We start from the raw sequence: 26,569 nt of genomic DNA, 5'->3' as shown, positions 1-26,569 counted from the left end.
GAGGAAAGAGGTTTGTATGCAAAAAGGAAAACAAAAGCATATCGTACTCATAAAATTCTCAATATATAGATTCCAAAAAAGTGCTTCCAGCGAAAAGAGCTGAAAGAACACTATGGGATGTAAACCTGAATACCTTTCAATAATATATTCTCCATCCATGCATACTACCTACATGATAAAAATCATCTCAGGTGAGCGAATGACCGCGTGGCTTAATGGATAAGGCGTCTGACTTCAGATCAGAAGATTGAGGGTTCGAGTCCCTTCGTGGTCGTTTTTGGCCAATGGTTACACAATCTGCTTTACATTTAGAGTGGAAAAAGTCTTTTCCAATACTCTTGTAGTCCTCACTTTCTCATTACTAATCATTAACAAAGTGGAGTACATACTGTAAACTCATTCAGGTTGCTTCTTCAGTCTAACTACTTGTGCATTTTAGTGGCATTAAAAAGTGCTTCTGTGCCGACGCACTGAATATGTAATAGATTTGCAGAATTTTGACTTGACAGAATGGGTTTTTAGCTTAAGTGTGTGTAGAAGAACTGCAAGGTGTGTGCCTATGTGTGCATAGAGTGCTACATGTGTAAAATCTGTATGATTTGGGCAGTTAAAGTGCTGATTTTGCCTCCGAGTAAGAAAAGTACTACACAAAATGTATAAAGGATCGGCGCATTGGCTGCCTTTGCTGATGCCCCCGTTTCCTAATTTGTAGTGCAATGGTTAAGTTGCAGAGTGTGGTTGAACTTGGTTAGGAGATTTGGTGCCTCTTTCCGTGTCCTGCTGATGATAAGGATGGCTTGATACCATTTTCTAAGCCCAGTATATTGAGAAAAGAAGTAAGTGAAGAAGAAGTGTGGAGTCGAAAGTGGTTCTCCAATTTCTCTCCACTTGCTAAAATTGCAAAGTCTCCATTATAGCATAGAAGAGAGCGTTAAAGTCGGGGATGGAAGAGGATGAAAATGGGAAGTTTACTTATAGAGAGAAGTGAGAAATGCCCTGTGTGCACACACCGGTGTCTGACCATAGAATACATTTAAATAATGCCTCTAGTAAAGAGTTGCGCATGTGTGCCTCAGTGGCCTAATGGATAAGGCACTGGCCTCCTAAGCCAGGGATTGTGGGTTCGAGTCCCATCTGAGGTGATAACAAAAATCCTCCCTCTTTCTTTTCCAGAAAATTAGGTAGATTTATTACATGCTTCCTCTCAAAGTGTATAAGGGATTAGGTACTTTGAAACGGTCCCATTTTACTTGTGTACACTTCACAGTCATGTTAGTGTTCTGAAACTGCAAAGTAGATTTTTAAATGCCTATTTTTGTGAGATGCATTTTCGACCGGCCAGAACATATTCCTTTGGAAAAAATGATTTGAATTGGATTGGTGTGAATCTTGTTTCTAGAGGTGGTGACAGGCTTTCAGCTACTTGAATAGGTCAAGCCAGGATTCATAAAACTTATACAACCTATGTGAGTGTGAAAAATTATCATATGCAGGAAGGAGCAATTTGTACTACTTTCAAAACAGTTTCACTCCACGTCTGGAAACGTGCAGAGCTATGTAGAGCATACAAATGAGCTTTAAACTCATGAGGAAAGAGGTTTGTATGCAAAAAGGAAAACAAAAGCATATCGTACTCATAAAATTCTCAATATATAGATTCCAAAAAAGTGCTTCCAGCGAAAAGAGGTGAAAGAACACTATGGGATGTAAACCTGAATACCTTTCAATAATATGTTCTCCAGCCATGCATACCACCTAAACGATAAAAATCATCTCTAGTGAACGGATGACCGCGTGGCCTAATGGATAAGGCGTCTGACTTCGTATCAGACGATTGAGGGTTTGAGTCCCTTCGTGGTCGTTTTTGGCCAATGGTCACACAATCTGCTTTACATTAAGAGTGGAAAAAGTCTTTTCCAATACTCTTGTAGTCCTCACTTTCTCATTACTAATCATTAATAAAGTGGAGTACATACTGTAAACTCATTCAGGTTGCATCTTCAGTCTAACTACTTGTGCATTTTAGTGGCATTAAAAAGTGCTTCTATGCCGACGCACTGAATATGTAATAGGTTTGCAGAAGTTTAACCTGACAGAATGGGTTTTTAGCTTAAGTGTGTGTAGAAGAACTGCAAGGTTTGTGCCTATGTGTGCATAGAGTGCTACATGTGTAAAATCTGTATGATTTGGGCAGTTAAATTGCTGATTTTGCCTCCGAGTAAGAAAAGTACAACACAAAATGTATAAAGGATCGGCACATTGGCTGCCTTTGCTGATGCCCCCGTTGCCTAATTTGTAGTGCAATGGGTAAGTTGCAGAGTGTGGTTGAACTTGGTTAGGAGACTTGGTGCCTCTTTCCGTGTCCTGCTGATGATAAGGATGGCTTGATACCATTTTCTAAGCCCAGTATATTGAGAAAAGAAGTAAGTGAAGAAGAAGTGTGGAGTCGAAAGTGGTTCTCCAATTTTTCTCCACTTGCTAAAATTGCAAAGTCTCCATTATAGCATAGAAGAGAGCGTTAAAGTCGGGGATGGAAGAGGATGAAAATGGGAAGTTTACTTATAGAGACAAGTGAGAAATGCCCTGTGTACACACACCGGTGTCTGGCCATAGAATACATTTAAATAATGCCTCTAGAAAAGATATGCATGTGTGCCTCAGTGGCCTAAAGGATAAGGCACTGGCCTCTTAAGCCAGGGATTGTGGGTTCGAGTCCCATCTGAGGTGATAACAAAAATCCTCCCTCTTTCTTTTCCAGAAAATTAGGTAGATTTATTACATGCTTCCTCTCAAAGTGTATAAGGGATTAGGTACTTTGAAACGGTCCCATTTTACTTGTGTACACTTCACAGTCATGTTAGTGTTCTGAAACTGCAAAGTAGATTTTTAAATGCCTATTTTTGTGAGATGCATTTTCGACCGGCCAGAACATATTCCTTTGGAAAAAATGATTTGAATTGGATTGGTGTGAATCTTGTTTCTAGAGGTGGTGACAGGCTTTCAGCTACTTGAATAGGTCAAGCCAGGATTCATAAAACTTATACAACCTATGTGAGTGTGAAAAATTAGCATATGCAGGAAGGAGCAATTTGTACTACTTTCAAAACAGTTTCACTCCACGTCTGGAAACGTCCAGAGCTATGTAGAGCATACAAATGAGCTTTAAACTCATGAGGAAAGAGGTTTGTATGCAAAAAGGAAAACAAAAGCATATCGTACTCATAAAATTCTCAATATATAGATTCCAAAAAAGTGCTTCCAGCGAAAAGAGCTGAAAAAACACTATGGGATGTAAACCTGAATACCTTTCAATAATATGTTCTCCAGCCATGCATACCACCTACACGATAAAAATCATCTCTAGTGAACGGATGTCCGCGTGGCCTAATGGATAAGGCGTCTGACTTCGTATCAGAAGATTGAGGGTTCGAGTCCCTTCGTGGTCGTTTTTGGCCAATGGTCACACAATCTGCTTTACATTCAGAGTGGAAAAAGTATTTTCCAATACTCTTGTAGTCCTCACTTTCTCATTACTAATCATTAATAAAGTGGAGTACATACTGTAAACTCATTCAGGTTGCATCTTCAGTCTAACTACTTGTGCATTTTAGTGGCATAAAAAAGTGCTTCTATGACGACGCACTGAATATGTAATAGGTTTGCAGAAGTTTAACCTGACAGAATGGGTTTTTAGCTTAAGTGTGTGTAGAAGAACTGCAAGGTGTGTGCCTATGTGTGCATAGAGTGCTACATGTGTAAAATCTGTATGATTTGGGCAGTTAAATTGCTGATTTTGCCTCCGAGTAAGAAAAGTACAACACAAAATGTATAAAGGATCGGCACATTGGCTGCCGTTGCTGATGCCCCCGTTGCCTAATTTGTAGTGCAATCGGTAAGTTGCAGAGTGTGGTTGAACATGGTTAGGAGACTTGGTGCCTCTTTCCGTGTCCTGCTGATGATAAGGATGGCTTGATACCATTTTCTAAGCCCAGTATATTGAGAAAAGAAGTAAGTGAAGAAGAAGTGTGGAGTCGAAAGTGGTTCTCCAATTTCTCTCCACTTGCTAAAATTGCAAAGTCTCCATTATAGCATAGAAGAGAGCGTTAAAGTCGGGGATGGAAGAGGATGAAAATGGGAAGTTTACTTATAGAGAGAAGTGAGAAATGCCCTGTGTGCACACACCGGTGTCTGACCATAGAATACATTTAAATAATGCCTCTAGAAAAGAGTTGCGCATGTGTGCCTCAGCGGCCTAATGGATAAGGCACTGGCCTCCTAAGCCAGGGATTGTGGGTTCGAGTCCCATCTGAGGTGATAACAAAAATCCTCCCTTTTTCTTTTCCAGAAAATTAGGTAGATTTATTACATGCTTCCTCTCAAAGTGTATAAGGGATTAGGTACTTTGAAACGGTCCCATTTTACTTGTGTACACTTCACAGTCATGTTAGTGTTCTGAAACTGCAAAGTAGATTTTTAAATGCCTATTTTTGTGAGATGCATTTTCGACCGGCCAGAACATATTCCTTTGGAAAAAATGATTTGAATTGGATTGGTGTGAATCTTGTTTCTAGAGGTGGTGACAGGCTTTCAGCTACTTGAATAGGTCAAGCCAGGATTCATAAAACTTATACAACCTATGTGAGTGTGAAAAATTAGCATATGCAGGAAGGAGCAATTTGTACTACTTTCAAAACAGTTTCACTCCACGTCTGGAAACGTGCAGAGCTATGTAGAGCATACAAATGAGCTTTAAACTCATGAGGAAAGAGGTTTGTATGCAAAAAGGAAAACAAAAGCATATCGTACTCATAAAATTCTCAATATATAGATTCCAAAAAAGTGCTTCCAGCGAAAAGAGCTGAAAGAACACTATGGGATGTAAACCTGAATACCTTTCAATAATATGTTCTCCAGCCATGCATACCACCTACACGATAAAAATCATTTCTAGTGAACGGATGACCGCGTGGCCTAATGTATAAGGCGTCTGACTTCGTATCAGACGATTGAGGGTTTGAGTCCCTTCGTGGTCGTTTTTGGCCAATGGTCACACAATCTGCTTTACATTCAGAGTGGAAAAAGTCTTTTCCAATACTCTTGTAGTCCTCACTTTCTCATTACTAATCATTAATAAAGTGGAGTACATACTGTAAACTCATTCAGGTTGCATCTTCAGTCTAACTACTTGTGCATTTTAGTGGCATTAAAAAGTGCTTCTATGCTGACGCACTGAATATGTAATAGGTTTGCAGACGTTTAACCTGACAGAATGGGTTTTTAGCTTAAGTGTGTGTAGAAGAACTGCAAGGTGTGTGCCTATGTGTGCATAGAGTGCTACATGTGTAAAATCTGTATGATTTGGGCAGTTAAATTGCTGATTTTGCCTCCGAGAAAGAAAAGTACAACACAAAATGTATAAAGGATCGGCACATTGGCTGCCTTTGCTGATGCCCCCGTTGCCTAATTTGTAGTGCAATCGGTAAGTTGCAGAGTGTGGTTGAACATGGTTAGGAGACTTGGTGCCTCTTTCCGTGTCCTGCTGATGATAAGGATGGCTTGATACCATTTTCTAAGCCCAGTATATTGAGAAAAGAAGTAAGTGAAGAAGAAGTGTGGAGTCGAAAGTGGTTCTCCAATTTTTCTCCACTTGCTAAAATTGCAAAGTCTCCATTATAGCATAGAAGAGAGCGTTAAAGTCGGGGATGGAAGAGGATGAAAATGGGAAGTTTACTTATAGAGAGAAGTGAGAAATGCCCTGTGTGCACACACCGGTGTCTGGCCATAGAATACATTTAAATAATGCCTCTAGAAAAGATATGCATGTGTGCCTCAGTTGCCTAATGGATAAGGCACTGGCCTCTTAAGCCAGGGATTGTGGGTTCGAGTCCCATCTGAGGTGATAACAAAAATCCTCCCTCTTTCTTTTCCAGAAAATTAGGTAGATTTATTACATGCTTCCTCTCAAAGTGTATAAGGGATTAGGTACTTTGAAACGGTCCCATTTTACTTGTGTACACTTCACAGTCATGTTAGTGTTCTGAAACTGCAAAGTAGATTTTTAAATGCCCATTTTTGTGAGATGCATTTTCGACCGGCCAGAACATATTCCTTTGGAAAAAATGATTTGAATTGGATTGGTGTGAATCTTGTTTCTAGAGGTGGTGACAGGCTTTCAGCTACTTGAATAGGTCAAGCCAGGATTCATAAAACGTATACAACCTATGAGAGTGTGAAAAATTAGCATATGCAGGAAGGAGCAATTTGTACTACTTTCAAAACAGTTTCACTCCATGTCTGGAAACGTCCAGAGCTATGTAGAGCATACAAATGAGCTTTAAACTCATGAGGAAAGAGGTTTGTATGCAAAAAGGAAAACAAAAGCATATCGTACTCATAAAATTCTCAATATATAGATTCCAAAAAAGTGCTTCCAGCGAAAAGAGCTGAAAGAACACTATGGGATGTAAACCTGAATACCTTTCAATAATATATTCTCCATCCATGCATACTACCTACATGATAAAAATCATCTCAGGTGAGCGAATGACCGCGTGGCTTAATGGATAAGGCGTCTGACTTCAGATCAGAAGATTGAGGGTTCGAGTCCCTTCGTGGTCGTTTTTGGCCAATGGTTACACAATCTGCTTTACATTTAGAGTGGAAAAAGTCTTTTCCAATACTCTTGTAGTCCTCACTTTCTCATTACTAATCATTAACAAAGTGGAGTACATACTGTAAACTCATTCAGGTTGCTTCTTCAGTCTAACTACTTGTGCATTTTAGTGGCATTAAAAAGTGCTTCTGTGCCGACGCACTGAATATGTAATAGATTTGCAGAATTTTGACTTGACAGAATGGGTTTTTAGCTTAAGTGTGTGTAGAAGAACTGCAAGGTGTGTGCCTATGTGTGCATAGAGTGCTACATGTGTAAAATCTGTATGATTTGGGCAGTTAAAGTGCTGATTTTGCCTCCGAGTAAGAAAAGTACTACACAAAATGTATAAAGGATCGGCGCATTGGCTGCCTTTGCTGATGCCCCCGTTTCCTAATTTGTAGTGCAATGGTTAAGTTGCAGAGTGTGGTTGAACTTGGTTAGGAGATTTGGTGCCTCTTTCCGTGTCCTGCTGATGATAAGGATGGCTTGATACCATTTTCTAAGCCCAGTATATTGAGAAAAGAAGTAAGTGAAGAAGAAGTGTGGAGTCGAAAGTGGTTCTCCAATTTCTCTCCACTTGCTAAAATTGCAAAGTCTCCATTATAGCATAGAAGAGAGCGTTAAAGTCGGGGATGGAAGAGGATGAAAATGGGAAGTTTACTTATAGAGAGAAGTGAGAAATGCCCTGTGTGCACACACCGGTGTCTGACCATAGAATACATTTAAATAATGCCTCTAGAAAAGAGTTGCGCATGTGTGCCTCAGTGGCCTAATGGATAAGGCACTGGCCTCCTAAGCCAGGGATTGTGGGTTCGAGTCCCATCTGAGGTGATAACAAAAATCCTCCCTCTTTCTTTTCCAGAAAATTAGGTAGATTTATTACATGCTTCCTCTCAAAGTGTATAAGGGATTAGGTACTTTGAAACGGTCCCATTTTACTTGTGTACACTTCACAGTCATGTTAGTGTTCTGAAACTGCAAAGTAGATTTTTAAATGCCTATTTTTGTGAGATGCATTTTCGACCGGCCAGAACATATTCCTTTGGAAAAAATGATTTGAATTGGATTGGTGTGAATCTTGTTTCTAGAGGTGGTGACAGGCTTTCAGCTACTTGAATAGGTCAAGCCAGGATTCATAAAACTTATACAACCTATGTGAGTGTGAAAAATTATCATATGCAGGAAGGAGCAATTTGTACTACTTTCAAAACAGTTTCACTCCACGTCTGGAAACGTGCAGAGCTATGTAGAGCATACAAATGAGCTTTAAACTCATGAGGAAAGAGGTTTGTATGCAAAAAGGAAAACAAAAGCATATCGTACTCATAAAATTCTCAATATATAGATTCCAAAAAAGTGCTTCCAGCGAAAAGAGCTGAAAGAACACTATGGGATGTAAACCTGAATACCTTTCAATAATATGTTCTCCAGCCATGCATACCACCTAAACGATAAAAATCATCTCTAGTGAACGGATGACCGCGTGGCCTAATGGATAAGGCGTCTGACTTCGTATCAGACGATTGAGGGTTTGAGTCCCTTCGTGGTCGTTTTTGGCCAATGGTCACACAATCTGCTTTACATTAAGAGTGGAAAAAGTCTTTTCCAATACTCTTGTAGTCCTCACTTTCTCATTACTAATCATTAATAAAGTGGAGTACATACTGTAAACTCATTCAGGTTGCATCTTCAGTCTAACTACTTGTGCATTTTAGTGGCATTAAAAAGTGCTTCTATGCCGACGCACTGAATATGTAATAGGTTTGCAGAAGTTTAACCTGACAGAATGGGTTTTTAGCTTAAGTGTGTGTAGAAGAACTGCAAGGTTTGTGCCTATGTGTGCATAGAGTGCTACATGTGTAAAATCTGTATGATTTGGGCAGTTAAATTGCTGATTTTGCCTCCGAGTAAGAAAAGTACAACACAAAATGTATAAAGGATCGGCACATTGGCTGCCTTTGCTGATGCCCCCGTTGCCTAATTTGTAGTGCAATGGGTAAGTTGCAGAGTGTGGTTGAACTTGGTTAGGAGACTTGGTGCCTCTTTCCGTGTCCTGCTGATGATAAGGATGGCTTGATACCATTTTCTAAGCCCAGTATATTGAGAAAAGAAGTAAGTGAAGAAGAAGTGTGGAGTCGAAAGTGGTTCTCCAATTTTTCTCCACTTGCTAAAATTGCAAAGTCTCCATTATAGCATAGAAGAGAGCGTTAAAGTCGGGGATGGAAGAGGATGAAAATGGGAAGTTTACTTATAGAGACAAGTGAGAAATGCCCTGTGTACACACACCGGTGTCTGGCCATAGAATACATTTAAATAATGCCTCTAGAAAAGATATGCATGTGTGCCTCAGTGGCCTAAAGGATAAGGCACTGGCCTCTTAAGCCAGGGATTGTGGGTTCGAGTCCCATCTGAGGTGATAACAAAAATCCTCCCTCTTTCTTTTCCAGAAAATTAGGTAGATTTATTACATGCTTCCTCTCAAAGTGTATAAGGGATTAGGTACTTTGAAACGGTCCCATTTTACTTGTGTACACTTCACAGTCATGTTAGTGTTCTGAAACTGCAAAGTAGATTTTTAAATGCCCATTTTTGTGAGATGCATTTTCGACCGGCCAGAACATATTCCTTTGGAAAAAATGATTTGAATTGGATTGGTGTGAATCTTGTTTCTAGAGGTGGTGACAGGCTTTCAGCTACTTGAATAGGTCAAGCCAGGATTCATAAAACGTATACAACCTATGAGAGTGTGAAAAATTAGCATATGCAGGAAGGAGCAATTTGTACTACTTTCAAAACAGTTTCACTCCATGTCTGGAAACGTCCAGAGCTATGTAGAGCATACAAATGAGCTTTAAACTCATGAGGAAAGAGGTTTGTATGCAAAAAGGAAAACAAAAGCATATCGTACTCATAAAATTCTCAATATATAGATTCCAAAAAAGTGCTTCCAGCGAAAAGAGCTGAAAGAACACTATGGGATGTAAACCTGAATACCTTTCAATAATATGTTCTCCATCCATGCATACCACCTACATGATAAAAATCATCTCAGGTGAACGGATGACTGCGTGGCCTAATGGATAAGGTGTCTGACTTCGGATCAGCAGACTGAGGGTTCGAGTCCCTTCGTGGTTGTTTTTGGCCAATGGTCACACAATCTGCTTTACATTCAGAGTGGAAAAAGTATTTTCCAATACTCTTGCAGTCCTCACTTTCTCATTACTAATCATTAATAAAGTGGAGTACATACTGTAAACTCATTCAGGTTGCATCTTCAGTCTAACTACTTGTGCATTTTAGTGGCATTAAAAAGTGCTTCTATGCCGACGCACTGAATATGTAATAGGTTTGCAGAATTTTGACGTGACAGAATGGGTTTTTAGCTTAAGTGTGTGTAGAAGAACTGCAAGGTGTGTGCCTATGTGTGCATAGAGTGCTACATGTGTAAAATCTGTATGATTTGGGCAGTTAAAGTGCTGATTTTGCCTCCGAGTAAGAAAAGTACTACAAAAAATGTATAAAGGATCGGCACATTGGCTGCCTTTACTGATGCCCCCGTTGCCTAATTTGTAGTGCAATGGTTAAGTTGCAGAGTGTGGTTGAACTTTGCTAGGAGACTTGGTGCCTCTTTCCGTGTCCTGCTGATGATAAGGATGGCGTGATACCATTTTCTAAGCCTAGTATATTGAGAAAAGAAGTAAGTGAAGAAGTGTGGAGTTGAAAGTGGTTCTCCAATTTCTCTCCACTTGCTAAAATTGCAAAGTCTCCATTATAGCATAGAAGAGAGCGTTAAAGTCGGGGATGGAAGAGGATGAAAATGGGAAGTTTACTTATAGAGAGAAGTGAGAAATGCCCTGTGTGCACACTCCGGTGTCTGACCATAGAATACATTTAAATAATGCCTCTAGAAAAGAGCTATGCATGTGTGCCTCAGTGGCCTAATGGATAAGGCACTGGCCTCCTAAGCCAGGGATTGTGGGTTTGAGTCCCATCTGAGGTGATAACAAAACTTCTCCCTCTTTCTTTTCCAGAAAATTAGGTAGATTTATTACATGCTTCCTCTCAGAAGTTTATGAGGGATTAGGTACTTTGAAACGGTCCCATTTTACTTGTGTACACTTCACAGTCATGTTAGTGTTCTGAAACTGCAAAGTATATTTTTAAATGCCCATTTTTGTGAGATGCATTTTCGACCGGCCAGAACATATTCCTTTGGAAAAAATGATTTGAATTGGATTGGTGTGAATCTTATTTCTAGAGGTGGTGACAGGCTTTCAGCTACTTGAATAGGTCAAGCCAGGATTCATAAAACGTATACAACCTATGAGAGTGTGAAAAATTAGCATATGCAGGAAGGAGCAATTTGTACTACTTTCAAAACAGTTTCACTCCATGTCTGGAAACGTCCAGAGCTATGTAGAGCATACAAATGAGCTTTAAACTCATGAGGAAAGAGGTTTGTATGCAAAAAGGAAAACAAAAGCATATCGTACTCATAAAATTCTCAATATATAGATTCCAAAAAAGTGCTTCCAGCGAAAAGAGCTGAAAGAACACTATGGGATGTAAACCTGAATACCTTTCAATAATATATTCTCCATCCATGCATACTACCTACATGATAAAAATCATCTCAGGTGAGCGAATGACCGCGTGGCTTAATGGATAAGGCGTCTGACTTCAGATCAGAAGATTGAGGGTTCGAGTCCCTTCGTGGTCGTTTTTGGCCAATGGTTACACAATCTGCTTTACATTTAGAGTGGAAAAAGTCTTTTCCAATACTCTTGTAGTCCTCACTTTCTCATTACTAATCATTAACAAAGTGGAGTACATACTGTAAACTCATTCAGGTTGCTTCTTCAGTCTAACTACTTGTGCATTTTAGTGGCATTAAAAAGTGCTTCTGTGCCGACGCACTGAATATGTAATAGATTTGCAGAATTTTGACTTGACAGAATGGGTTTTTAGCTTAAGTGTGTGTAGAAGAACTGCAAGGTGTGTGCCTATGTGTGCATAGAGTGCTACATGTGTAAAATCTGTATGATTTGGGCAGTTAAAGTGCTGATTTTGCCTCCGAGTAAGAAAAGTACTACACAAAATGTATAAAGGATCGGCACATTGGCTGCCTTTGCTGATGCCCCCGTTGCCTAATTTGTAGTGCAATGGTTAAGTTGCAGAGTGTGGTTGAACTTGGTTAGGAGATTTGGTGCCTCTTTCCGTGTCCTGCTGATGATAAGGATGGCTTGATACCATTTTCTAAGCCCAGTATATTGAGAAAAGAAGTAAGTGAAGAAGAAGTGTGGAGTCGAAAGTGGTTCTCCAATTTCTCTCCACTTGCTAAAATTGCAAAGTCTCCATTATAGCATAGAAGAGAGCGTTAAAGTCGGGGATGGAAGAGGATGAAAATGGGAAGTTTACTTATAGAGAGAAGTGAGAAATGCCCTGTGTGCACACACCGGTGTCTGACCATAGAATACATTTAAATAATGCCTCTAGAAAAGAGTTGCGCATGTGTGCCTCAGTGGCCTAATGGATAAGGCACTGGCCTCCTAAGCCAGGGATTGTGGGTTCGAGTCCCATCTGAGGTGATAACAAATATCCTCCCTCTTTCTTTTCCAGAAAATTAGGTAGATTTATTACATGCTTCCTCTCAAAGTGTATAAGGGATTAGGTACTTTGAAACGGTCCCATTTTACTTGTGTACACTTCACAGTCATGTTAGTGTTCTGAAACTGCAAAGTAGATTTTTAAATGCCTATTTTTGTGAGATGCATTTTCGACCGGCCAGAACATATTCCTTTGGAAAAAATGATTTGAATTGGATTGGTGTGAATCTTGTTTCTAGAGGTGGTGACAGGCTTTCAGCTACTTGAATAGGTCAAGCCAGGATTCATAAAACTTATACAACCTATGTGAGTGTGAAAAATTAGCATATGCAGGAAGGAGCAATTTGTACTACTTTCAAAACAGTTTCACTCCACGTCTGGAAACGTGCAGAGCTATGTAGAGCATACAAATGAGCTTTAAACTCATGAGGAAAGAGGTTTGTATGCAAAAAGGAAAACAAAAGCATATCGTACTCATAAAATTCTCAATATATAGATTCCAAAAAAGTGCTTCCAGCGAAAAGAGCTGAAAGAACACTATGGGATGTAAACCTGAATACCTTTCAATAATATGTTCTCCAGCCATGCATACCACCTAAACGATAAAAATCATCTCTAGTGAACGGATGACCGCGTGGCCTAATGGATAAGGCGTCTGACTTCGTATCAGACGATTGAGGGTTTGAGTCCCTTCGTGGTCGTTTTTGGCCAATGGTCACACAATCTGCTTTACATTAAGAGTGGAAAAAGTCTTTTCCAATACTCTTGTAGTCCTCACTTTCTCATTACTAATCATTAATAAAGTGGAGTACATACTGTAAACTCATTCAGGTTGCATCTTCAGTCTAACTACTTGTGCATTTTAGTGGCATTAAAAAGTGCTTCTATGCCGACGCACTGAATATGTAATAGGTTTGCAGAAGTTTAACCTGACAGAATGGGTTTTTAGCTTAAGTGTGTGTAGAAGAACTGCAAGGTTTGTGCCTATGTGTGCATAGAGTGCTACATGTGTAAAATCTGTATGATTTGGGCAGTTAAATTGCTGATTTTGCCTCCGAGTAAGAAAAGTACAACACAAAATGTATAAAGGATCGGCACATTGGCTGCCTTTGCTGATGCCCCCGTTGCCTAATTTGTAGTGCAATGGGTAAGTTGCAGAGTGTGGTTGAACTTGGTTAGGAGACTTGGTGCCTCTTTCCGTGTCCTGCTGATGATAAGGATGGCTTGATACCATTTTCTAAGCCCAGTATATTGAGAAAAGAAGTAAGTGAAGAAGAAGTGTGGAGTCGAAAGTGGTTCTCCAATTTTTCTCCACTTGCTAAAATTGCAAAGTCTCCATTATAGCATAGAAGAGAGCGTTAAAGTCGGGGATGGAAGAGGATGAAAATGGGAAGTTTACTTATAGAGACAAGTGAGAAATGCCCTGTGTACACACACCGGTGTCTGGCCATAGAATACATTTAAATAATGCCTCTAGAAAAGATATGCATGTGTGCCTCAGTGGCCTAATGGATAAGGCACTGGCCTCTTAAGCCAGGGATTGTGGGTTCGAGTCCCATCTGAGGTGATAACAAAAATCCTCCCTCTTTCTTTTCCAGAAAATTAGGTAGATTTATTACATGCTTCCTCTCAAAGTGTATAAGGGATTAGGTACTTTGAAACGGTCCCATTTTACTTGTGTACACTTCACAGTCATGTTAGTGTTCTGAAACTGCAAAGTAGATTTTTAAATGCCCATTTTTGTGAGATGCATTTTCGACCGGCCAGAACATATTCCTTTGGAAAAAATGATTTGAATTGGATTGGTGTGAATCTTGTTTCTAGAGGTGGTGACAGGCTTTCAGCTACTTGAATAGGTCAAGCCAGGATTCATAAAACGTATACAACCTATGAGAGTGTGAAAAATTAGCATATGCAGGAAGGAGCAATTTGTACTACTTTCAAAACAGTTTCACTCCATGTCTGGAAACGTCCAGAGCTATGTAGAGCATACAAATGAGCTTTAAACTCATGAGGAAAGAGGTTTGTATGCAAAAAGGAAAACAAAAGCATATCGTACTCATAAAATTCTCAATATATAGATTCCAAAAAAGTGCTTCCAGCGAAAAGAGCTGAAAGAACACTATGGGATGTAAACCTGAATACCTTTCAATAATATGTTCTCCATCCATGCATACCACCTACATGATAAAAATCATCTCAGGTGAACGGATGACTGCGTGGCCTAATGGATAAGGTGTCTGACTTCGGATCAGCAGACTGAGGGTTCGAGTCCCTTCGTGGTTGTTTTTGGCCAATGGTCACACAATCTGCTTTACATTCAGAGTGGAAAAAGTATTTTCCAATACTCTTGCAGTCCTCACTTTCTCATTACTAATCATTAATAAAGTGGAGTACATACTGTAAACTCATTCAGGTTGCATCTTCAGTCTAACTACTTGTGCATTTTAGTGGCATTAAAAAGTGCTTCTATGCCGACGCACTGAATATGTAATAGGTTTGCAGAATTTTGACGTGACAGAATGGGTTTTTAGCTTAAGTGTGTGTAGAAGAACTGCAAGGTGTGTGCCTATGTGTGCATAGAGTGCTACATGTGTAAAATCTGTATGATTTGGGCAGTTAAAGTGCTGATTTTGCCTCCGAGTAAGAAAAGTACTACAAAAAATGTATAAAGGATCGGCACATTGGCTGCCTTTACTGATGCCCCCATTGCCTAATTTGTAGTGCAATGGTTAAGTTGCAGAGTGTGGTTGAACTTGGCTAGGAGACTTGGTGCCTCTTTCCGTGTCCTGCTGATGATAAGGATGGCGTGATACCATTTTCTAAGCCTAGTATATTGAGAAAAGAAGTAAGTGAAGAAGTGTGGAGTTGAAAGTGGTTCTCCAATTTCTCTCCACTTGCTAAAATTGCAAAGTCTCCATTATAGCATAGAAGAGAGCGTTAAAGTCGGGGATGGAAGAGGATGAAAATGGGAAGTTTACTTATAGAGAGAAGTGAGAAATGCCCTGTGTGCACACTCCGGTGTCTGACCATAGAATACATTTAAATAATGCCTCTAGAAAAGAGCTATGCATGTGTGCCTCAGTGGCCTAATGGATAAGGCACTGGCCTCCTAAGCCAGGGATTGTGGGTTTGAGTCCCATCTGAGGTGATAACAAAACTTCTCCCTCTTTCTTTTCCAGAAAATTAGGTAGATTTATTACATGCTTCCTCTCAGAAGTTTATGAGGGATTAGGTACTTTGAAACGGTCCCATTTTACTTGTGTACACTTCACAGTCATGTTAGTGTTCTGAAACTGCAAAGTATATTTTTAAATGCCCATTTTTGTGAGATGCATTTTCGACCGGCCAGAACATATTCCTTTGGAAAAAATGATTTGAATTGGATTGGTGTGAATCTTATTTCTAGAGATGGTGACAGGCTTTCAGATACTTGAATAGGTCAAGCCAGGATTTATAAAACTTATACAACCTATGTGAGTGTGAAAAATTAGCATATGCAGGAAGGAGCAATTTGTACTACTTTCAAAACAGTTTCACTCCACGTCTGGAAATGTCCTGAGCTATGTAGAGCATACAAATGAGCTTTAAACTCATGAGGAAAGAGGTTTGTATGCAAAAAGGAAAACAAAAGCATATCGTACTCATAAAATTCTCAATATATAGATTCCAAAAAAGTGCTTCCAGCGAAAAGAGCTGAAAGAACACTGTGGGATGTAAACCTGAATACCTTTCAATAATATGTTCTCCATCCATGCATACCACCTACATGATAAAAATAATCTCAGATGAACGGATGACCGCGTGGCCTAATGGATAAGGTGTCTGACTTTGGATCAGAAGATTGAGGGTTTGAGTCCCTTCGTGGTCGTTTTTGGCCAATGGTCACACAATCTGCTTTACATTCAGAGTGGAAAAAGTCTTTTCCAATACTCTTGTAGTCCTCACTTTCTCATTTCTAATCATTAATAAAGTGGAGTACATACTGTAAACTCATTCAGCTTGCATCTTCAGTCTAACTACTTGTGCATTTTAGTGGCATTAAAAAGTGCTTCTATGCCGACGCACTAAATATGTAATAGGTTTGAGGAATTTTACGTGACAGAATGTGTTTTTAGCTTAAGTGTGTGTAGAAGAACTGCAAGGTGTGTGCCTATGTCTGCATAGAGTGCTACATGTGTAAAATCTGTATGATTTGGGCATTTAAAGTGCCGATTTTGCCTCCGAGTAAGAAAAGTACTACAAAAAATGTATAAAGGATCGGCACATTGGCTGCCTTTGCTGATGCCCCAGTTGCCTAATTTGTAGTGCAATGGTTAAGTTGCAGAGTGTGGTTGAACTTGGTTAGGAGACTTGGTGCCTCTTTCCGGGTCCTGCTGATGATAAGGATGGCTTGATACCATTTTCTAAGCCCAGTATATTGAGAAAAGAAGTAAGTGAAGAAGAAGTGTGGAGTCGAAAGTGGTTCTTCAATTTCTCTCCACTTGCTAGAATTGCAAAGTCTCCATTATAGCATAGAAGAGAGCGTTAAAGTTGGGGATGGAAGAGGATGAAAATGGGAAGTTTACTTATAGAAAGAAGTGAAAAATGCCCTGTGTGCAGACATCGGTGTCTGACCATAGAATACATTTAAATAATGCCTCTAGAAAAGAGCTATGCATGTGTGCCACAGTGGCCTAATGGATAAGACACTGGCCTCCTATGCCAGGGATTGTGGGTTCAAGTGCCATCTGAGGTGATAACAAATATTCTCCCTCTTTCTTTTCCAGAAAATTAGGTAGAATTATTACATGCTTCCTCTCAGAAACTTAAGAGGGATTAGGTACTTTGAAACGGTCCCATTTTACACTTCACAGTCATGTTAGTGTTCTGAAACTGCAAAGTAGATTTTTAAATGCCTATCTTTGTGAGATGCATTTTCGACCGGCCAGAACATATTCCTTTGGAAAAAATTATTTGAACTGGATTGGTGTGAATCTTGTTTCTAGAGGTGGTGACAGGCTTTCAGCTACTTGAATAGGTCAAGTCAGGATTCATAAAACTTATACAACCTATGTGAGTGTGAAAAATTAGCATGTGCAGGAAGGAGCAGTTTGTACTACTTTCAAAACAGTTTCACTCCACATCTGGAAACGTCCAGAGCTATGTAGAGCATAAAATTGAGCTGTAAACTCATGAGAAAAGAGGTTTGTATGCAAAAAGGAAAACAAAAGCTTATCGTACTCATAAAATTCTCAATATATAGATTCTAAAAAAGTGCTTCCAGCGAAAAGAGCTCAAAGAACACTATGGGATGTAAACTTGAATAACTTTCAATAATGTGTTCTCCATCCATGCATACCACCTACATGATAAAAATCATATCAGGTGAACGGATGACCGCATGGCCTAATGGATAAGGCGTCTGACTTCGGATCAGCAGATTGAGGGTTCGAGTCCCTTCGTGGTCGTTTTTGGCCAATGGTCACACAATCTGCTTTACATTCAGAGTGGAAAAAGAACTTTCCAATACTCTTGTAGTCCTCACTTTCCCATTACTAATCATTAATAAAGTGGAGTACATACTGTAAACTCATATGGTGTGGTACGGCCTACCGCCCCCTCCTCCCCTGACTGTGACACAAAACCAATATAACATTTAGTTTGGAATAGGGGGTCGTTGACCCCCGATCGTATTTATTAACAAACAAAACAAGTTATATTCATAATTACAATACGCAGAAATGACAAGACAGGATTCGGTACATTTGTTTCAATCCTAGCTTTAACAAAACTCTAATACATAAATGTTCCTATCCTAGTCTAAAACATTACTGATCATATTTCTGCGTATTCCGCTGTGCCTACGGCAAGGTCAAAACGCTGGCCCCTCCCTCCTTACACCGAATTGTCTTGCGCACCCCAACCGGGACGCGCATGCGCAGGTGGCCCAGCTGACCCAGAAGTACTTACCCCCAGGCAACCCCCAAACGTTCAGGACTTACTCCATAAAGGGGCCATGCAGACAGCGCAGCTTACTTACGCCCGCGTGCGGGGTGGCCAACCAGCCAATGGAAAGCGTAACCCCCCTTTGCCCCCGCACCATTCCAACCAACCGGTTGTAACTGCCCCTGGAGTCTGGTGAGAGCCAAATGTCCCTCCCCTCTGGGCGCCCCACGTAATAGGACGCCCCAAAAGATGAGTTAATTTAGTCTGTCCAACCTATGACCTTACCGCCCGCACATGGAATATCGCCTAAAAACACGACAAAAAAGGCGTAAATCACATATCTCCAATTGGCATCCTGTGGAAAAAATTACAGAACAAAATTACATTCTTCAACAAACTCTTATTTCAGGGATGGTGGGTGGGGAAAAAAGATTAAGGGACCTCCCGAGGGAGGAAGTGGCACATACGACGGATGTGCTGCCGAGGGGAGGAAGAGATTGTCTCTTGCGCTCCCCCCGGCTTTAAGGTCTCCAAAGGGTCGCCCACGCCCCCGGAAGTGATCAGATCGCTTCCGGGGCGCGGGGGAGCCTCCCCTGACCCGGAAGTGATGCAATCACTTCCGGGGCAGGTCCCCGACCGCAGGCAGGGACAGCGAAAAGGGGGGGCACAGGTTTCGGGGGCACGGCCGACCCCCATAATGGCGGCGGGGCCTATGCTGGCCCCGCCTTCCTCTATGGTGTGGTACGGCCTACCGCCCCCTCCTCCCCTGACTGTGACACAAAACCAATATAACATTTTGTTTGGAATAGGGGGTCGTTGACCCCCGATCGTATTTATTAACAAACAAAACAAGTTATATTCATAATTACAATACGCAGAAATGACAAGACAGGATTCGGTACATTTGTTTCAATCCTAGCTTTAACAAAACTCTAATACATAAATGTTCCTATCCTAGTCTAAAACATTACTGATCATATTTCTGCGTATTCCGCTGTGCCTACGGCAAGGTCAAAACGCTAACCCCTCCCTCCTTACACCGAATTGTCTCGCGCACCCCAACCGGGACGCGCATGCGCAGGGGGCCCAGCTGACCCGGAAGTACTTACCCCCAGGCAACCCCCAAACGTTCAGGACTTACTCCATAAAGGGGCCATGCAGACAGCGCAGCTCACTTACGCCCGCGTGCGGGGTTGCCAACCAGCCAATGGAAAGCGTAACCCCCCCTTTGCCCCCGCAGCGTTCCAACCAACCGGTTGAAACTGCCCCTGGAGTCTGGTGAGAGCCAAATTTCCCTCCCCTCTGGGCGCCCCACGTAATAGGACGCCCCAAAAGATGAGTCAATTTAGTCTGTCCAACCTATGACCTTACCGCACAGGCCTGCATAGTAGACCGACTATCAGGCCCCCCCCAAAGCCCCAGATGATACTTACCAGCGAAAACCCTCTAGCCACGCTAAGATGTTACCCAGGAATAACTCATTACCCAAGCGTGACAGGTGCCCCCCGTCTTGCACATAGCACGCGTCCCCCTTAATGCATCCATGCGCGATTACCTGCAACCTGGGAGTCCTAAACAGTTTGTCTATGCTGTTATTGATCCTTCGGGTAGAGTGATTGAGAGCCTTCACAGATACCCCCCCACGCCACTGCAGTCTTGGTATCATGTGTGACCACACAATAACCGTCTCAGGGCAGCGCTTGGCCAGCCATGCCGACTCTGACAGCACTGTTTCTAACAGGACCCTCCGATTGAGATGCACCAAGTCATTGCCCCCTAGATGCAAAATAATGGCGTCGGGAGCGGTGTCCAATAATGAGAGCATGTGGCCTACCCATTCTCTAAACCTGTCAAAGTGCAGGCCCCCATGGCCGAAAAAGGAAAGCCTCACGCCTAATTGCTTTGCGCGCGCTGCCCCATTGCCTGCACTGAAAAACTTGCCTAACCGTGACACATAGGAATGACCAAAAACACATGCATGACGCTCCCGCTGTGTCGTAGGGGAAATCCTCGCCGTCTTGACTGTGCCATGCTCTTGGTGAGGTGTCGCCGTCTCTCTTCCTGCGTGACAGGCCAAGGGGACTGGTAATAGAATGGGAGAAAAATGCCATCAGTACCGTGAACCCACGGGTCACAACATATCAACACGCACATAACGCTTAAAACAGTTGGAGGCCCATCGCCCAATCCTACGCACAGCCTCCTCCCCAAGCCCTTGCGCAACCGCCTCGGTGGGGGCACCAATCCTGAAAGAATGTGTCCCAAAACTACCGGGGTCCAGTCCTGCCCTGACTATTGCCCTGTCTAAAACCCGTTTAAATTGGAATCTTGTCAATGGATCCCCTCCCGTGGGCATCAGTAAAGACCCCCCCTCCCCCTTGGCCTATGGGGCAGGAATGCCTCCACATGAAAAACCGGAGAGCAGGGATTGCCCGGTGCCCGTCTGAGAAATACTACCGGGCCTTTCCCCTGTTGATCTGTCTTTGAATGGCGGATTGTGACCTGCAATGCCCCGTTATGGAAGTGAATGTCACCCAACTGTAATCCACCCCCCAGGTCCCTTTTGTTCCTCGCCACCAATTCTCCTACTCGAAAGGCCCCATAGAAAGCCAGAGTAAAGGCTGCCCTGAATAACAGGCATTCAGTGAAATCGTCGCAAATCTGATCTAACTCCGCCATGACTGATGTCAAGGCAGTCAAGCCTATCGGGCGTCTAGTATCTGGCGTAGACCCCTGTAACCGCTGCCAACCCTTCAATGCCTTGCGCACAATGAATGACTGCGTAGGGTCCCACATGCCGCCCATCTGTGCAAAAAATGAAATGGCCGCAACGTGTTTCCTGGCCACCCCCACCGACTTCCCCTCATCCCGAAGGGCTTGCAAGTACCAGCACACCCCGGCCGAATCAGCCCAATGTGTCCCACCCTGATCTGTTAAGAAATTACAATATGCCCCAAATGCCCCTTCGTATGCTTTTCTTGTTCCTGGCGCTAGACTCGCTGCCACCAAGTCTGGTAAGTGTGGGCACCAATCTGCCAGAGCTGTTCGGGAAAAGGCGTTGGGCATGGCGCTGCTCCGGGGAGATGAGCTCTGAAAACCTGCATCTTGAAACGAGATAGAGCGTCAGCAGCATGGTTCAACACCCCCGGGACATGTTTCACCCTAAACAACAGATTCAACTGGAGGCATCTCAACACTATCTCCTTGACCAAGCGCAAGATCATTTTACACTTTGCTGACTGTTTGTTGATGCACTCCACCACGTCCATGTTATCCGACCAGAACACTATTGCTTTGTTGCGTAGCTGCTCCGGCCAGACCCACAAAGCCACCCAAATGGGAAACAGTTCCAGAAAACCAATGTTAGCGGTGAGCCCATTGTCCACCCACCATGCTGGCCAACGCTGCGCCACCCACTGAACGCCCAGAATGGCGCCAAAACCCTCACTGCACGCGGAATCTGTCATTAAACCCAACTCCGCGGTAGAAGTGACCGGGCCGGGCCACAGGACAGAGCCATTGAAGTCCCGCAGGAATGCCAACCAAATCCGCATGTCCTGCTTGACCTCACTGCTCAATCTGGTGTGGTGGTGCTTCTGTTTAAGGCCTGACATCGCCTGTGCTATGGACCTTGAAAAGGGGCGTGCCATAGGGATAATGCGTAGTGCAAAATTTAACTGCCCTACCATCTGTTGTAGCTGGTGCAACGTTACCCTTTTAGCTTCCAGACATTGCCTCAGTGTCTCCCCAAACCTAGTCACCTTGTCAGCGGGAAGCCGTGAGCACCCCGCGACTGAGTCCAGTTCAATCCCCAAGAACTCTATACCCGGGGAGGGCCCCACAGTTTTACCTTGCGCTAGGGGTACACCAAAGCTCTTCATCAATGCACAGAACTGCTCCAAAGCCTGCCCACACCCCGCGCCCCCCGGTGGCCCCAGGAAGAGAAAGTCATCAAGGTAATGCAGCACATGCCCATGGCCTGTCACCTGTCTGAAAGCCCACTCTAAGAATGTACTAAACATTTCAAAGTAGGCGCATGACACCGAACACCCCATCGGCATACACATGTCCATGAAAAACTTGCCCCCAAACTGGAAGCCCAGGAGGTGAAAATCGCTCGGGTGTACAGGCAGGAGCCTGAAGGCAGACTCTATGTCTGATTTTGCCATCAGTGCCCCCGGCCCCAGACCCCTCAACATGTCAATAGCCTGGTCAATAGATGCATAACGCACCGAGCAGCAATCATCCTCAATGGAGTCATTCACAGACTGTCCCCGTGGCGCAGATAAATTATGAATCAGCCTAAACTCACCGGGTTCCTTCTTTGGGACCACCCCCAGGGGAGAACAAACAAAGTTATGCACGGGTATGCTGTCAAAGGGCCCTGCCACCCTACCCAGTCTGCATTCCTTTCCAATCTTGGCCACTGCCACCCCAGCATTCTGGGTGACCAATACCTGATTCCTGCAAAACGAGGGACCCACAAAATTCTGCAGGGAATTCTAAAACCGTCTCTGAAACCCCCAATCAGGGTTTTTGCTGAAGTCGCGCACCTCTATCTATTTAACCAGGGCATCATGGCGTGGAGGAGGATGGGTGTTCTAGCTCTGATGGACACCCCTTCCTTCTGGTTTCTTCCCCCTCCTATCTTTCTGCTTCTTAAGGCACTTTGCCTCGCCATGCCCTGCGTTGCCACAGAAACTGCACGCATGTCTAAATCTGCATGCCCTAACGCAGGAGCGCCTGTTGTAATCCCTGCAACATCCCTTCTTTCCGCCCCCCCCGCCCTGTGCAGCTGGGGGGAACGCCCGAAAGGGCTGAGGTTTCGGTAGGTCACTGGCAGCCTCAGTTGACAGGCCGCCCACATGATCCAACCAGGATATTCCCTCCACCTGATTCCACTTTAACGTAGGATCAGATGCCCTGATGCGCCGAAACTTTTTGTCATACTCCAACCACCACGAGCCCCCTTTTGTCGCCTGCGCCGTACTGATCCTAGACATATAGCAAGCCATCGCAGGTGCCTCCTCAGGGAAACGCTCTGTCACCACTGCCAAGTAAATGTTGTAGGCCAGCATCCAATGCCTAATGTTCTCCTCAACTCTGTATTTCAACATTTCATTCGCCCACTCCCGCGCAGGCATGTAGTCCTTCTTCCTCTTTATTTCTTCCCTCTCAACCTCATCTATCAGACGTGAAAAGATATCGATATATGTCCCTTTCCAAATTCTCTCCTTAACCTCCTGCGACAGGTGGTGTGAGAGAGACTCATAGGACGTGCGCGCCTCACCCATGCCCAACATTGGCAACGTCTGTGGCTTACCCTGTGAAGGTCCCGGGGTTTCCTTGGGGGCCCCGACCGCCGGCGCGTCCTTTGGCTTGGCTAGATCAATCATCTGCTTCGCCCTTTCCAATGCGTCTGCCCCGATAACACCCGCCGCACTCACGTTCAAACCCATGCCCCCCAGCCAGGGAAGCACAGCTGCTAAACTGGAAACAAAATTGGGAGGCAGCGTTGGCACCCCCCCGGGTGCGGGGGGAAGAGGTACCGAAAGTGCAGGCACAGCCGGCGCTGGCATTGCTGGTGCGGGGGCAGGATTTGCAGGTGCGAAGGGAATAGGTAGCGCAAGATCAGGTACCGCTGGCACTGGAACAGCAGGTACCGGTACCGCTGGCGCGGGGGTAGGGATAGGGTGCGCCGGTGCGGGTTGCGGGATAACGGGCGTCGCTGGGACCAAAGGAACAGGCCCACCCACTGGGTCGACAGGAGAAGGCTCGCCCCCCGGTGTATCAGGGAATGCGGGAAGTACAGGCAAAATTGGGCCCCCACCACTCCCCGGGACAACCTGCGGTACTTTCTTCGCCCTACTCTTCTTTGGCAAAGGGGGAAAAGCCTCCTTTGGTGGCAAAGCGACCCCGCGAGACCTCCCAGATGGCCCTTGCTGCGCATCCAGCCTCTCCGCCAGTTGCGCCATGGTGCTATCCATCTCCCCAATCATTCTCATGAGCGTGTCTAAAACAGTCGCTATACCCGGGCGCCGCTCACCACGCTTAGCCTTAGGTGGCATGACTACTTTCCCTGCTACCTGTACCAGCTTTTACCCAAGTTTTTGATGGAGGAAACACGCCGGCCACTTCACCCCCGCTACTGGAGCCTCACTACTGGCTAGCCCAGCAAGGCAGGTGGGCAATAGGCTCCAACCCGCGTGGCTCCCAGCAGCGCCGGGATGCAGACCCTAACCGTGTCCTCAGGCACCCTCTGCGCCGGTCCTCACGTCCTTGAACAGCCGCTAGTCACCGCTGCGTCACACCGATGAGGAGGCACCTTTAAGCACTTGGAGCTGCTTTCCACGATCAGCGTAGACCCTTTACCAGATACAGGCACCGCCTTCCTGTTATGCAGAACAACAAAATTAGCGATCAAAAAATGCTCATTCTGTGCAAACCAAACTATCAGGCGACCTGCAGAGACACCCTGCGCCCCAGCAGCTGAGGAAACCCGGAAGAGCAGTGAAAACAATATGCAAAGTAACCTGATTGGCAAAAATGTTGATAAAATATTGCCTCTAAAATTCACCCCACGTTGTAATAGAACTGCTCCACCGAACTGCTGGCACCAAACGCCCTCAATTCACACCGTCGCGCTGCCCCGTTCCTGCCCTACTACACCAACACGATCCTCCGTGCTTGCAAAAGGGGCCTGCTCGGCAAATACGCGCACTCGAACCGCCTGGCTCCGCCCCCTGAAATTACGGAAAATGCCGCACTGAGAGCTAAAAACCTGTGGGGAAGCTGGGAGCGGCTCGTGGCAGACACCAGGGGCTAAGAACACTGCCCGCCCGAAATCCCGCTCGTGGCCACACGCGTCAACCCTCGTAGGTCACAGGAACACCGCACACGCTCCCCACACCTTACCGCAGCCAGATGAGAGCGCGAAATGCAGAAGCGCTGCCCGCGTCCCACACCACGGGTCTGTTCGCTTCCCGAACCCGCACGGCAACGGCACGATCAAAATTACACCACTCCGCCCTCGATGATCCTAGGGAAAAAACCTCTCAACATCGCGAGTACAAGTGGCAGCCGAAGGTCCCAGGACAAAAAACCTGCAGATAAGAGAAAAGAAAAAAGATTAAGGGACCTCCCGAGGGAGGAAGTGGCACATACGACGGATGTGCTGCCGAGGGGAGGAAGAGATCGTCTCTTGCGCTCCCCACGGCTTTAAGGTCTCCAAAGGGTCGCCCACGCCCCCGGAAGTGATCAGATCGCTTCCAGGGCGCGGGGGAGCCTCCCCTGACCCGGAAGTGATGCAATCACTTCCGGGGCAGGTCCCCGACCGCAGGCAGGGACAGCAAAAAGGGGGGGCACAGGTTCCGGGGGCACGGCCGACCCCCATAATGGCGGCGGGGCCTATGCTGGCCCCGCCTTCCTCATCAGCTTGCATCTTCAGTCTAACTACTTGTGCATTTTAGTGGCATTAAAAAGTGCTTCTATGCCCACGCACTGAATATGTAATAGTTTTGCAGAATTTTGACGTGACAGAATGTTTTTTTAGCTTAAGTGTGTGTAGAAGAACTGCAAGGTGTGTGCCTATGTGTGCATAGAGTACTACATGTGCAAAATCTGTATGATTTGGGCAGTTAAAGTGCTGATTTTGCCTCCGAGTAAGAAAAGTACTTCACAAAATGTATAAAGGATCGGCACGTTGGCTGCCTTTGCTGATGCCCCAGTTGCCTAATTTGTAGTGCAATGGTTAAGTTGCAGAGTGTGGTTGAACATGGTTAGGAGACTTGGTGCCTCTTTCCGTGTCCTGCTGATGATAAGGATGGCTTGATACCATTTTCTAAGCCCAGTATATTGAGAAAAGAAGTAAGTGAAGAAGAAGTGTGGAGTCGAAAGTGGTTCTCCAATTTTTCTCCACTTGCTAGAATTGCAAAGTCTCCATTATAGCATAGAACAAAGAGTTAAAGTCGGGGATAGAAGAGGATGAAAATGGGAAGTTTACTTATTGAGAGAAGTGAGAAATGCCCTGTGTGCACACACCGGTGTCTGACCATAGAATACATTTAAATAATGCCTCTAGAAAAGAGCTATGCATCTGTGCCTCAGTGGCCTAATGGATAAGGCACTGGCCTCCTAAGCCAGGGATTGTGGGTTCAAGTCCCATCTGACTTGATAGCAAATATCCTCCCTCTTTTTTTTCCAGAAAATTAGGTAGTTTGTTTACATGCTTCCTCTCAGAAGCTTATGAGGGATTAGGTACTTTGAAACGGTCCCATTTTACTTCTGTACACCTCACAGTCATGTTAGTGTTCTGAAACTGCAAAGTATATTTTTAAATGCCTATTTTTGTGAGATGCATTTTCGACCGGCCAGAACATAT

General features: G+C 44.1%; 3 non-coding genes across 3 annotated transcripts; all 3 read left to right on the top strand.

Annotated features, from left to right (window-relative positions):
• Window positions 1-1,069: 1,069 nt before the first annotated feature.
• Window positions 1,070-1,142, top strand: TRNAR-CCU (transfer RNA arginine (anticodon CCU)). Its single transcript has one exon. It is a non-coding gene; the product is annotated as a tRNA-Arg (tRNA).
• Window positions 1,143-7,413: 6,271 nt separating this feature from the next.
• On the top strand, window positions 7,414-7,486 carry TRNAR-CCU (transfer RNA arginine (anticodon CCU)). The gene has a single exon. It is a non-coding gene; the product is annotated as a tRNA-Arg (tRNA).
• Window positions 7,487-12,170: 4,684 nt separating this feature from the next.
• TRNAR-CCU (transfer RNA arginine (anticodon CCU)) lies at window positions 12,171-12,243 on the top strand. Its single transcript has one exon. It is a non-coding gene; the product is annotated as a tRNA-Arg (tRNA).
• Window positions 12,244-26,569: the final 14,326 nt, after the last annotated feature.

This window comes from Triturus cristatus, chromosome 4_1 (assembly GCF_964204655.1).
Source record: "Triturus cristatus chromosome 4_1, aTriCri1.1, whole genome shotgun sequence".
NCBI lineage: Eukaryota > Metazoa > Chordata > Amphibia > Caudata > Salamandridae > Triturus > Triturus cristatus.
This window is presented reverse-complemented; position numbering and strand designations above follow the sequence as displayed.